Below are 13,881 nucleotides of genomic sequence, written 5' to 3' on the forward strand. Positions count from 1 at the left end.
TTTTCACACTCCAGTTTGTCGCCCTTTTTGTAGATAGGGCATATAACGCCTTGCTTCCACTCCTCCGGTAGCTGTTCCGTTTCCCAGATTCTGACTATCAGCCGATGCAGACAAGCGGCTAACCTGTCCGGGTCCATCTTGATGAGTTCGGCTCCGATACCATCCTTGCCAGCGGCTTCGTTGTTCTTGAGCTGTTGAATGTCATCCTTAACTTCCCCCATCGTGGGAGCTGGTTGATTTCCGCTGTCCGCTGTGCTGACGTAGCCATCGCCTTCGCTGTCCTGACCTTCTGTGCCTGTGTTCTGTGCGCCATTCAGGTATTCATCGTAGTGCTGCTTCCACCTTTCGATCACCTCGCGTCCGTCCGTCAAGATGCTCCCATCCTTATCCCGGCACATCTCAGCTCGCGGCACGAAGCCTTTGCGATATGTGTTGAGCTTCTGATAGAACTTCCGCGTTTCTTGAGAACGGTACAGCAACTCCATCTCTTGGCATTCCACCTCTTCCAGGCGGCGCTTTTTGTCCCGGAATAGGCGGGTTTGCTATTTCCGCTTCAGTCTGTATCGTTCCACGTTTTGCCGCGTACCATGCTGCAGCATTGCAGCCCGCGCTGCATTCTTCTCCTCTAAAACCTCCTGGCACTCCTCTTCGAACCAATCGTTTCTTGAGCTCCGTTCTACATATCCGACAACGCTTTCGGCAGCGTCGTTAATGGCTGCTTTGACTGTCCTCCAGCAGTCCTCAAGAGGGGCCCTATCGAGCTCGCCCTCATCCGGCAACGCTGTCTCAAGATGCTGCGCGTACGCATTGGCGACATCCGGTTGTTTCAGCCGCTCGAGATTGTACCGAGGCAGGCGTCGGTACCGTACATTGTTGATGACGGATAGTTTTTTGCGCAGTTTCACCATCACCAGGTAGTGGTCGGAGTCAATGTTGGCGCCACGATAGGTTCTGACGTCGGTTATGTCGGAGAAGTGCCGTCCATCGATCAAAACGTGGTCGATTTGCGATTCTGTCTGCTGAGGTGATCTCCAGGTGTACCGATACTGGAGGCTGTGCTGGAAATAGGTGCTACGAATGGCCATGTTCTTGGAGGCGGCAAAATCTATCAGTCGTAGGCCGTTCTCGTTCGTCAGCCGGTGGGCGCTGAACTTTCCAATCGTCGGTCTGAACTCCTCCTCCTGGCCAACCTGAGCGTTCAAATCTCCTATGATGATCTTGACGTCGTGGCTTGGGCAGCGGTCGTACTCGCGTTCGAGCTGCGCGTAAAATGCGTCCTTGTCATCATCAGTGCTTCCGGAGTGTGGGCTATGCACGTTGATTATGCTGAAGTTAAAGAATCGGCCTTTGATTCTTAACTTGCACATTCGTTCGTTGATCGGCCACCACCCGATCACGCGCCTTTGCATATCACCCATCACTATAAAAGCTGTTCCCAGCTCACGTGTGTTGCCGCAGCTCTGGTAGATGGTATGATTACCTCTAAACGTTCGCACCAATGCTCCTGTCCAGCACACCTCCTGCAGCGCTACGATGTCGAAACCGCGGGTCTTCAGTACATCGGAGAGTATGCGAGTACTTCCAATGAAGTTGAGAGATTTGCAGTTCCACGTACCGAGTTTCCAATCGCTAGTCCTTTTTCGTCACTGTGGTCTTTGCCGATTGTTCCGGTCCGTATTCTCTCGTTGGTGTTCCTGTGCTGATGTGTTTTTACGGTTGGCTTGCAGGGCCTGACATCAACCCCCTAGATTTCCGGAGGACCATTCCCCCTAAATGTTCGGAGGGCCATAGTGCGCAGTTTAGCTTAGAGTCCTTCTCTGGCACTCGGACGATGATCAGCCGCCCCTGACATGGGGAACAGACGCTGTTGTGAGCCGTTCCTAACGTGGAGTACAGACGCTCCAGGTTTGCAGAAGCAAACCCCCCCTTCCCTGTCAGCATACGACCAAAGTTCCCACCGGGGGTTGGTTACCCGATCTTCCCCAAGGTTACTCGTACCCCGGCCAGTATCACGAGGAGGTAGGGATAGGAGTTGCTGGGCAAGAGGCTAAGGACCGCACAAAGGGGTCTATTTTATTCCTGCAGGTACGCGAGGTACCAATGGTACGCCATGCCCAGCCATTTACCGGTCAAATTAATTGGAACAAAGTTTTTCCGGCTTTTCTTTACGAATTTTCTCAACAGTGGGAAATTTTGTGGAAAACTGTTTCCAGTTAATATATTTTTTTATTCCTGAGGAAATTCGCTTTTATTTACATAAAAAACTTTTTTTCTACGATGCTTCGTTCTTGAGTTATGATTTTTCAAAGAGAATACCATTTCAATAATTTCAGCGATTAAAGCTTATGAAATTACCTTCTCAAAAATATTTTTTTCAAAATTTTTCACGAGTTGGAGCATAGTTTTTCCGGTCTTTCTTTACGAATTTTCTCAACGGTGGAAAATTTTGTGGAAAACTTTTTCCAGTTAATTTTTTTGACGTTAACTACGTCTTACGGCAATATACTGGGTGTCAATTGAAAATCTAAAATTTTGCGACCGTCACGAAATTATGTAAGATTTTGAACGCTAATAACTCAATCATTTATCGATAGATTTTCAATATTTTCCCACCAATCGGTTGGAAATGTATACAACAATTCCCTCGAATGGAGAAAACTATTGAATATCGAAAATAAACTATTGAAAATTGGGAAAATGTCGACCCCTTTCTTACGCAACCAATCACGTGCAAGCAGTTTTCCACGCTTCTTTTGCGTTCTGCTTCGCACTATAAAAGGAATCGGTCCTGCTTTTTCGCTCATTCTTCTTTTTGCCGTCAGACTGTGAATATGGTCGGCGAGCAAGTCTCGAGTGCCTTTCGCATTCTCAGCTCAGTTTTCAATGGAACGCGAATGGAACAACAACACGCCGCCGTGACTGAAGCCGCTTGTTGAAGCGCCCTTCGTCATCGCCACCGCAAACCTCATCGGGCGAGGAGGATTTCTACCAGTGCGCCGTCAGCTCCTCGCTACCAGAGGCAAGCTGTTGATCGTCAAGCGGCGGCAAAACACCAGCGTCCGGATTGTGAAATCGCTCAAGATTGCTTAATGGACTCGCGCTTCCAGAATTGGCCCTGCAGGAATCGGGGCGCAAAGATAAGTTTGTACGAGGTAAAGAAGAAATTCGACCAAAGCCGCTTGTTGAAGCGCACATCGTCATTAGCACCGCAAATCTCATTGGGCGAGGAGGATTGCAACCAGTGCGCCGTCAAAATGTGTCCGTGTTACGCAAATTCAACAATTCAATCGGCCCTTTTCAGAGCCAACAAATATGTTTTAAAGAGTTATTTGTGTAATATTCCCTAATGTGTTTACCACATACTTGCTATAATCTCTTAATTCCTCTCATAGCATCATACAATAATTGATTTATTACGAATAATTGACAATACGGCAATTTGAGGATGTTTCCGAGGACGCTGCTGCTGTGCCGTTGAAATGCAATATATTGACGTTAACTACGTCATACGGCAATATACTGGGTGTCAATTGAAAATCTATGATGTTGCGACCGTTACGATATTATGTTAGAGTTTGAACTAAAGGAAGGCTGCAACTATGACAATCGACTAAAATTCAAATGCAGAAAATCACTTGGCGTAGTTAACGTCATGCGGTCGTGTCTTGTACACAACCCCCCCTGATTATTTATTCCTGAGAAAATTTGCTTTCATTTTCATAAAAAACTTCGTTTCTACGATGCTTTTTTTCTTGAGTTATGATTTTTCAAAGTAAGTAGTGCCAGGGGAAAACAAAAAAAATTCCAACTGAGTTTTCCGGGAAAATAGGCGACCCTGAATTTTTCTCAATTTTATATTATTCATATATTGATGAGCCCTGACTGTGGAAAAAGTTTCATGAAAATCTGAGACCTTTCGGCCCAAACCCGTACGGAAATAAAAAAAAATCCCCTCCAGTTAATTGCCCAGTTTTTTTATCAGATATGACCCCGATGATTGCTTCAGGAATCCATTTAGTGATTTTTGAAGGAATTTATTCAAGAATCTAGTTTTAAATATCTTGAAGAATTCAATCTGTTTTTTTTTTCTAGAGATAATTATTTCAAAGATTTCATCAGAATATATTTTAAATAATGTCTTAAGATGTCTATGAATTTATCTTACAATTGTTCAATCGACTGTCCAAGAAATTCCTTTAAAACTCTTGTTTAGAACACCATCAATAATTCAATCAGTAGCCTCTAGGAAGTGCTTTGAATTTCTAATAAAATCGTATTTTTTTTAATTAAAAATGTTATGTGAATCATAACCTCTAAAACACCAATGTATTTTTAGAAAAAATTGGCTTTTAACCTAGCCGTCATCATAAGAATCAAGATGATCTCTCGTGGAACTTTAGGACCTATGAAGCAATGAGAGATCCTCACATCTCTCGCTGTCTTTCAATTATAACAGTACAATACTAAAGCTCTTAAGCAGATTTTCACTATAGATCGCAAGACAATGGGCGGTATGAATAAAATGTAGTAAAGTTGAGTTTACTACATGATCAGTAGTAAACGCTATATATGGAACACGAGTGGAACATGTTTGTGTAATTTCTCTTTCTACACCTTTCGAACATACTACAAACAACGCGTTGCTATGAATAAAGGTAGCATTTACTACAAAGCAACTGGCAGTTAGCTTCAGAGGTTGCTACACATGCTTTGAGATTGTTGAAATGAATGGAACAATTAAAATTTGAGTAAATATCATGGGGAAACGATGTCAGCTTTGATATTTCGACAGGTATTTTGAGATTTCCGTAGAAATTTTGATATTTCGAAAAGAATTTTGAGATTACGGTAAGGAATTTTCAATTTATTTGCGAGATCTGGTATTCTTTCTGGCGTTACGTCCCAACTGGGATAGCGCCTAATTCTCATCTTATGAGTGTTCCAGTTTTCCAGTGTTCTTAATTCAGTGTTCTTAGGCTGATAAAAATATGAATTTTCTTTTATGTCCGAGACCACTTGAAAGGGGAGGGGGATAAAAATAAACAAGAAACAAAAAAAGAAAAAAGGTTATTTTTTTGTTTTTTTTTTTTTGTTTTTAACGATAGTTGTTAAAATTTTTTCAATCGTCCTCTGGATCATTATTTACCCGTTTTTTTACTTTAAAAATTTAAAAAAAACCTAACTGATGTCAAAAAAAATATGAACCTTTTTTTTCTACTCTTCAAAATTTTCGGATTTTCGAAGGGGGGTGATATAAAAGGAAATTAATATTTGTATCAGCCTAATGAGTACTTACACAGTTTTTAACTGAGAGCTTTCAATGTCAATTGACCATTTTGCATGTGAATATCGTGTGGCAGGTACGAAAATGCTCATTACGATAATTATGATCAATCTGATACTACGATAAATATGTTGTTTCTAAATTATTCTCAGATGTCGGATGGATTTCAGCTAATTATAAAGTATTTCTTAATTTTATGTAGGAATTCTGACGTTCCAGATTCTATGATTTCTTTTGGAATTTCAGAATTTTCTATGAAATTCTGGGATTACGATACATTCTAGATTTGTTATACGTAATAATTTTGGGACTAACGCAATCTGATTCGGTTATTGATCTTTTGAAATAATTTTGGTATCTTTAAAAAAGTATTGCACTATCAGAATCTCAATACTGGTATCCAAAAAAGTCTAGTAATTTCATAATTTTATGTTGCTGTAATCTCAAGATCTCTTCATAGGACACAGATTTTTAGCTAAAATTATCAGAAACATTTTTGTAATCGTCATCATAATATTCACATGCACATAAAAGGAATGCCAGATTTATTGCAAATTTATACTTCAAATCGTGTAAAATTACATAATTTACATGAATTAGTGTCCACGCCCGATTACGCGATGTATAGCGGGAAAGTGTTGATATTCATATTTTCACATGATTTGTCGTATGAATAAGCGACAAATTTGGCATATATGCATCATTTTATTGATTTTAAGCAGGCCCATGGCAAGGGACGACTTCTAGCGTAGTCAACATCTCCATGTTTTACCCATTTTCGGGTAAATTGAATCGAGAGTGCAATCACAATGCGAAGTTTTGTTTAATGTTTATGATCCGTAATGGAACAAGCGTCACAATAAAATATCTGATTGCTTGATTGGAGGCTTGCATGCAGCATGCCTTTAAATGTTTGCTCTCGTTAAAAACCATCGAAATATTGAATGTGCTTCAACTTTTTGGCAAATTATTAGCTGATTTAACGATATCAGAAATTGATCAACAAATCATAACAAACAATTAAACAAAGCAATGGTCTTTATTTTCACAGTTGTCACAACTCCCGAGCAAAGTCGAATAACAGCTGCATAAAATAGTGATAACAAGATGTACAGCATGATTTCATTTTGTTATTTTTTTGTTATCAATACGAAGACTCTTGTTATCAACGAATTTTGAGCTGTCAGATCGAGGACGCTACCGATGGGTGAATGACGTCAAATGTTTGTTATCATAATTTGATTTTTATAACTAATTGATAACATAATGAGTTATCAATGAGGGAAATTGGCTGGATAACAAAACTTGTTATAAATATGTTTCAAATGAAAGCACAATGAGATATTTATATGATATCTTTAGTATAAACTTTTGTTATCACGTTTGTTATGTTGCCTGCTTATTCAACCAAAATGATAACAAACTATGTTATCGAATGCTTGTTATCGGATAACACAACTTGTTATCACGTTGTTACCCAACTTTGCTCGGGCTGACAGTGGGCGATATTCACTTATCGCCCGGGACATCCTAGCTGGCTACACTGAGAACAGCGTTGCAGTTGAAAATACTATATTAGAGGGTTAAATTAATTACACAACGCCACTTGATTTGTGCAGACTAAATGAAAATTTATTTCAAATATTTTGTGTATTCAATTTTACCATGGTACCATTTCATATTATGGTCCTCCGGAAATCTAGGGGGTTGGTGTCAGGCCCTGCAAGCCAGCCGTAAAAAATCAAGCAACGAATAATCAACGAGAGAATACGAACCGGGACAATCGGCGAAGACCACAGCGACGTAAAGGGACTAGCGATTGGAAGCTCGGTACGTGGAACTGTAAATCTCTCAACTTCATCGGGAGCACACGCATACTCGCCGACGTGCTGAAGGACCGTGGATTCGGCATCGTAGCGCTGCAGGAGGTGTGCTGGACAGGAGCATTGGTGCGAACGTTTAGAGGTAATCATACCATCTACCAGAGCTGCGGCAACACACGTGAGCTGGGAACAGCTTTTATAGTGATGGGTGATATGCAGAGGCGCGTGATCGGGTGGTGGCCGATCAATGAGAGAATGTGCAAGTTGAGGATCAAAGGCCGGTTCTTCAACTTCAGCATAATAAACGTGCACAGCCCTCACTCCGGAAGCACTGATGATGATAAAGACGCATTTTACGCGCAGCTCGAACGCGAGTACGACAGTTGCCCAAGCCACGACGTTAAAATCATCATAGGAGATCTAAACGCTCAGGTTGGCCAGGAGGAGGAATTTAGACCGACGATTGGAAAGTTCAGCGCCCACCGGCTGACGAACGAAAACGGCGTACGACTAATTGATTTTGCCGCCTCCAAGAATATGGCCATTCGTAGCACCTACTTCCAGCACAGCCTTCCGTACCGATACACCTGGAGATCACCACAGCAGACAGAATCGCAAATCGACCACGTTCTGATTGATGGTCGGCACTTCTCCGACATTATCGACGTCAGGACCTATCGTGGCGCTAACATCGACTCTGACCACTATCTGGTGATGGTCAAACTGCGCCCAAAACTCTCCGTCGTTGACAACGTACGGTACCGACGGCCGCCCCGGTATGACCTAGAGCGGCTCAAGCAACTGGATGTCGCAGCGGCATACGCGCAGCAACTCGAGGCTGCATTACCGGAAGAGGGTGAGCCCCTCTTGAGGACTGCTGGAGAACAGTAAAAGCAGCCATCAACGATGCAGCTGAGAGCAACGTCGGGTACGTAGGACGGAGTCGACGGAACGATTGGTTCGACGAGGAGTGCCAGGAGGTTTTGAAGGAGAAGAATGCAGCGCGGGCGGTCATGCTGCAGCAAGGGACCCGGCAGAACGTGGAACGCTATAAACGGATACGGCAACAGCAGACACGCCTCTTTCGGGAGAAAAAACGCCGCCTGGAGGAGACGGAGTGCGAGGAGATGGAACAGCTGTGCCGGTCTCAGGAAACGCGTAGGTTCTATCAGAAGCTCAACGCATCCCGCAACGGCTTCGTGCCGCGAGCCGAGATGTGCAGGGATAAGGATGGGAGCATTCTGACGGACGAGCGTGAGGTGATCGAAAGGTGGAAGCAGCACTTCGACGAGCACCTGAATGGTGCTGAGAGCACAGGCAATGAAGGACGGGACAACGGAGGAAATGCCTTCGTCAGTACTGCGGAAGATGGAAACCAACCAGCCCCCACTTTGAGGGAGGTTAAGGATGCCATTCACCAGCTCAAGAACAATAAAGCTGCTGGTAAGGATGGTATCGGAGCTGAACTCATAAAGATGGGTCCGGAAAGGCTGGCCATTTGTCTGCACCGGCTGATAGGCACAATCTGGGAAACAGAACAGCTACCGGAGGAGTGGAAGAAAGGGGTAATCTGCCCCATCTACAAGAAAGGCGACAAGTTAGACTGTGAGAACTTTCGAGCGATCACCATTCTAAATGCGGCCTACAAAGTATTATCCCAGATCATCTTCCGTCGTTTGTCACCCGTAGTAAACGAGTTCGTGGGAAGTTATCAAGCCGGCTTCGTTGACGGCCGATCGACAACGGACCAGATCTTTACTGTACGGCAAATCCTCCAAAAATGTCGTGAATACCAGGTCCCAACGCATCACCTTTTCATCGATTTCAAGGCGGCATACGACAGTATCGACCGCGTAGAGCTATGGAAAATCATGGACGAGAACAGCTTTCCCGGGAAGCTCACGAGACTGATAAGAGCGACGATGGAAGGTGTGCAAAATTGTGTGAAGGTTTCAGGCGAACACTCCAGTTCGTTTGGATCCCACCGGGGACTACGACAAGGTGATGGACTTTCCTGCCTGTTGTTCAATATTGCGCTAGAAGGTGTTATGCGGAGAGCCGGGCTTAACAGCCGGGGAACGATTTTTACGAGATCCAGTCAATTTGTTTGCTTCGCGGATGATATGGACATCGTCGGCCAAACATTTGAAAAGGTGGCAGACCTCTACACCCGCCTGAAACGCGAGGCAGCAAAAGTTGGACTGATGGTGAATGCGGCCAAGACAAAGTACATGCTAGCTGGTGGGGCCGAGCGCGACAGGGCTCGCCTAGGTAGCAGTGTTACGATAGACGGGGATACGTTCGAGGTGGTCGACGAGTTCGTCTACCTTGGATCCTTGATGACGGCTGACAATAACGTTAGCCGTGAAATACGGAGGCGCATCATCAGTGGAAGTCGGGCCTACTATGGCCTCCAGAAGAAGCTGCGGTCAAAAAAGATACACGCCCGCACCAAATGTACCATGTACAAAACGCTCATATGGCCGGTAGTCCTCTACGGGCATGAAACGTGGACGATGCTCGAGGAGGACCTGCAAGCACTTGGAGTCTTCGAACGTCGGGTGCTTAGGACGATCTTCGGCGGTGTGCAGGAGAACGGTGTGTGGCGGCGAAGGATGAACCACGAGCTCACGCAACTCTACGGCGAACCCAGTATCCAGAAGGTGGCCAAAGCTGGAAGGATACGATGGGCAGGGCATGTTGCAAGAATGCCGGACAGCAACCCTGCAAAGATGGTGTTCGCTTCGGATCCGGTTGGTACAAGAAGACGTGGAGCACAGCGAGCTAGGTGGGCGGATCAAGTGCGTATCGATTTGGCGAGCGTGGGGCAGAACCGAGGATGGAGAGATGCGGCCACGAACCGAGTATTGTGGCGTGAAATTGTTGATTCAGTGTTATCTGTGTAGATGTTAACTGAATAAATGAAATGAATGGTACCATTTCAACAGTGAAAATTACTACATCATGGTTAAAAACTTGCAGCAAGCCAGAATCGCAAATAAAAAGCGTTCTTGATAGCTCAATCGTGATTGGAATAGTAAATTTAAAAACTTGTTCATGGTTCTCATTACTTCAACGCTTGTTTCAGTGTACGAAGAACACTGTGTTTGATATATGGTTGTCTATAGGGTCTGATTTTAAGTGTCACTCTGAATAGAATTTTCTTCCCGTGCAGCATCACTCTGCACTCTAAATGGAATTTTCTTAACGTGCAGTATCAGTCACTGCTCATGTTCGAAAGTAGTAGGTACTGCATGTTCGAAAGGTTTTCTATTCATATCAAAAGTGTAGTAATCTTTGTGGATTTTGTTTTTGAGTAGGGGATCGTTCAAATATTACGTAACGCAACAGGGGGAGGGAGGGGGTCTTCCGTAGTGTTACGGTCCATACAAAAATTTTAAATTTTTCATACAAAAGCTGTTACGTGGGGAAGGGAGGGGGTCTAAAATTGGCAAACTTTGCGTTACGTAATATTTGAATCATCCCTAGATGCTACATGTAGTAAAGTTCAACGCTTCTTATTCATACTGCCCAATGTCGTTGGCTAGGTACCTTTAGGTCGCACTATCTAGCATGCAAAATGTATATTTTCTGTCTCTCCTGATCATAGGAAACGAAAAAAAAATCAACGCCACTTGGTGTTCTCTACGTAGCGATAAGGATACCGGGTGGTTTTTCACACATCTGTATCCTTATTTTTGACGTTGGATAACATCTTACGGCAACATACCGGGGTACAATTTCGAAAAACGAAAATCGCTCGCGTCACGAAAAGTGGTTAGCTTTTGACTGTTAATAAATTACTAACGCACGGATAGATTTTCAAGATTCTTGCACCAATCGATTGGAAATCTTTCTACTACTCCAATAATGAAAACTATTGATTTTCATGACTAAACTATTGATAAATGGGTAAATATCGAGGCATGTCTTATTTTCCGAAGAAAAGCACATTTTTCTTACTGTTGTAAGGTTTTGACGTTTACATGTGCCGTAATTTCGGGTGAAATTGATCATTTTTCAATGTTTTCCAATGATCCTTCAACGTTGAAAATGCCAAACACTGAATACAGCAAAACAAGTACGACAGTCCGCCTCCTTGGCTCATGTGCCAAAATTTTCTAACAAATGTGGTCCTAGTGCTAAAAATCATCCCTTAAATAGAAAATTCCATTTCGGGGTAGAATTGATCACTTGTCAATGCGATTATTGTCAATTTTTGAAACGACTTTACATAATGAATATGAGCCCCCTGAACCCGAATAATGCCATATTTAAAGAAATAATGACTAGTTTATTACAAGAATTGCAATGAAAACGCCTAAATGTAGGCATTTTCCTAAGGAAAATAAAAAAAAAATAATTATTAGTAATGGATGAAATGTCTCTGGTGGTAACACAAACGTCGAATGCATTGTTGTGACCCTGAAAAGGGCCGTTTTGTTTGAAATTGTGCTGCAATTCAGTTTAACACTTCAGACGTCGCGCTGTTGTATTTTGTACAACAGTGGTGAAAAAACCTTGCTTATCGTACACAAAATCAGCGTGGTGATTCGGACGGCAGCGAACCACGCGACGACTGAAAGGTTAAGCGCGTTCTCCACGGATACGACGAGTCAGTTGGATGTCCTTCGGCATGATGCTGACACGCTTGGCGTGGATCGCGCACGGGTTGGTGTCCTCAAAAAAAAAGTAATGATTAGTTGGATGCCTACTTAAGAGAGGTTCAGAGAACTTTACATCCTCTCATAGACATCACACGAAATTGGATGCTGCTAGTGGAAAGGTAATTGCCATAGGATATTAATGGTCAACGTTCAGGCTTTTTATGTAAGGGACGGGGGGCAGTGATAATAATCATACACTTCTGCTTAGTTAACCAAAGCCGTAGCCATTAGACCACCGACCCCGTCATCTTTGTTCCCTTCATTTAGATCCATCGATTTGCCATGTAGGCTTACAGAAAAATGGTCTGAAATGATCGTTCTATTCATTCGTCTATTTGAATGTGTTTTTCTCTGATCCATTTTTCCTCAGCGTGCATCCGTATTTGAAATTCAGCTATCTCTTTTAAATGAATGAAGTTTGTGTTTTTTTCGTCTCAATCTAAACTTCTTGAGTTGCCCATTGATTTTTCATGCGGAAATACTTCTTGCTTATCGAAGTGGAAAACTGTTTGATCTTCGTCAATGAATCAGGCTACGGAAGGAGATATTGTGCTCCAGAGTCAAGGATATGAATGACTGCATATTTTTTCAATTGAATTATCCAACCACATGAGTAAACTCTGCTTAATCAGAGACCAGTTTTATTCTTGATTTCAGCCCATTTCCGTCAGCGTCCAGTTTTTGATTCTCTGTTTTCGTCCGTTAGAGGCCTTTTTTCACGAATTTCTGTATGTTTCCATCAGAAACCTCAATTACTGTTTTTAACCATCGAAAGCCTCATAAGATTCTAAATATGTTCTGATATTCTCACTGACTGTGTCATTGTAGTATACTGAGAAGCGTCTTCTCGAGCCAAGCTTAGAGCAATTACTGACAGAATGTTTGTTATTTTGTTTTCATATTACATATTCTTTAAGCCTGTTTATATTACGTTGTTACTTGAATAGATAAGTCGAATACTATTCATTACTTCCTCACACTGCTGCGATACAGTTACAAGTTTCTGTAAAACGTTGTCATCTTCTGTAAAATGCGATTGGGCTTAATTTGGCATTTTGCGCCATCTTACCCTATCTCTCCGCACCGCTGGCTCTGCACCACCGACTAGCTACTCTCCTGCGATCGTTGTCTCCTAGTGATGTATTTTATCCCCTACAGGTGACGGATGTCGTTTTACGTCCCCCTTGCTGATGATCGGACGCTTGCACTTGATTCGACGGCACTGCTGTTGCCTGCTCTGCTGCAAGGACAGCCACTCACGAAGAGCCTACCTACTAGACTTATTAGCGCTTCTCACACGACGTTCTGTCTGAGCCAATCAACACCCCAGTGGAGTCCTTGACGGAGCTCCTTCACGATCTTTCACTTTCCCCGTGGCTTCCAGAAATCTCTTCCTCGCGTACTGATTCCCTCCAATCACTTCCACTTCCTCACTTCTTGCACCACTTCATTCCACCAGGATTCTCGACACCAGTCGATGAAGCAACAAATGACTTCAATTTTTTCGCACTCGTTACCCCCGTCCCCCGTCGCCAATCTCATAACCGTACTCGAAAACTACACACATCAAAACACTTGCACCACTTCAGACAACACTTCCTTCTTCGCTTCTTGCTTCACAACATCACAACCCCTCGGGGAACCGTTTTCACGCGAAATCCGTCCACTTACGGCACAATGTTTCGCTTCATCCGGACACTCTGCCCTTTCCCCCCTTAGGTTCAGCACACCAATCAGGCACCCCACAGAAAAGACAACGAGTCACACAGGTACACTACACTCCGTCGTTTTTTCGCTCGTTCGTTCACTCCTTCAATCAGTCGTCCGTCCGTTCCGTGTGAAAATTTTCAATGTTTTGATTTGACGTTTTGGTGGGCTGCTTGCTGCCCCAGCAGCAAAGTCGTCGTAGTGGTCGCTCTCGCACTGCATACACTCTCTCCAAAGCGATCCCGTGTCTGCACCCGATGTCGACTCAACATCGGGCGAAATGCGATCCGCGTCGATTCAACGTCAGCAATCACTGCAAATAAATCACAGCTGGCAAGAGAGCGCTACTCTCGTTCTCACCAGAGCATCTCCGCTCTCTCACCGATGAACACGTGAGCGA

The 13,881-nt window shown here is 43.6% G+C and overlaps 1 protein-coding gene across 1 annotated transcript in view; it reads right to left on the reverse strand.

Moving 5' to 3' along the window:
• LOC23687681 (adenylate cyclase type 9) overlaps positions 1-13,642 on the reverse strand; it is a 125,449-nt gene extending 111,807 nt beyond the window's left edge. The window contains exon 1 of the mRNA XM_021857576.1: positions 12,844-13,642. The gene's annotated coding sequence lies outside the window, so the exon portion shown is untranslated. The remainder of the gene's footprint in view (positions 1-12,843) is intronic.
• Between the last annotated feature and the right edge of the window lie 239 nt (positions 13,643-13,881).

The sequence above is a fragment of the Aedes aegypti genome, chromosome 1 (genome assembly GCF_002204515.2).
Source record: "Aedes aegypti strain LVP_AGWG chromosome 1, AaegL5.0 Primary Assembly, whole genome shotgun sequence".
Classification (NCBI taxonomy): domain Eukaryota; kingdom Metazoa; phylum Arthropoda; class Insecta; order Diptera; family Culicidae; genus Aedes; species Aedes aegypti.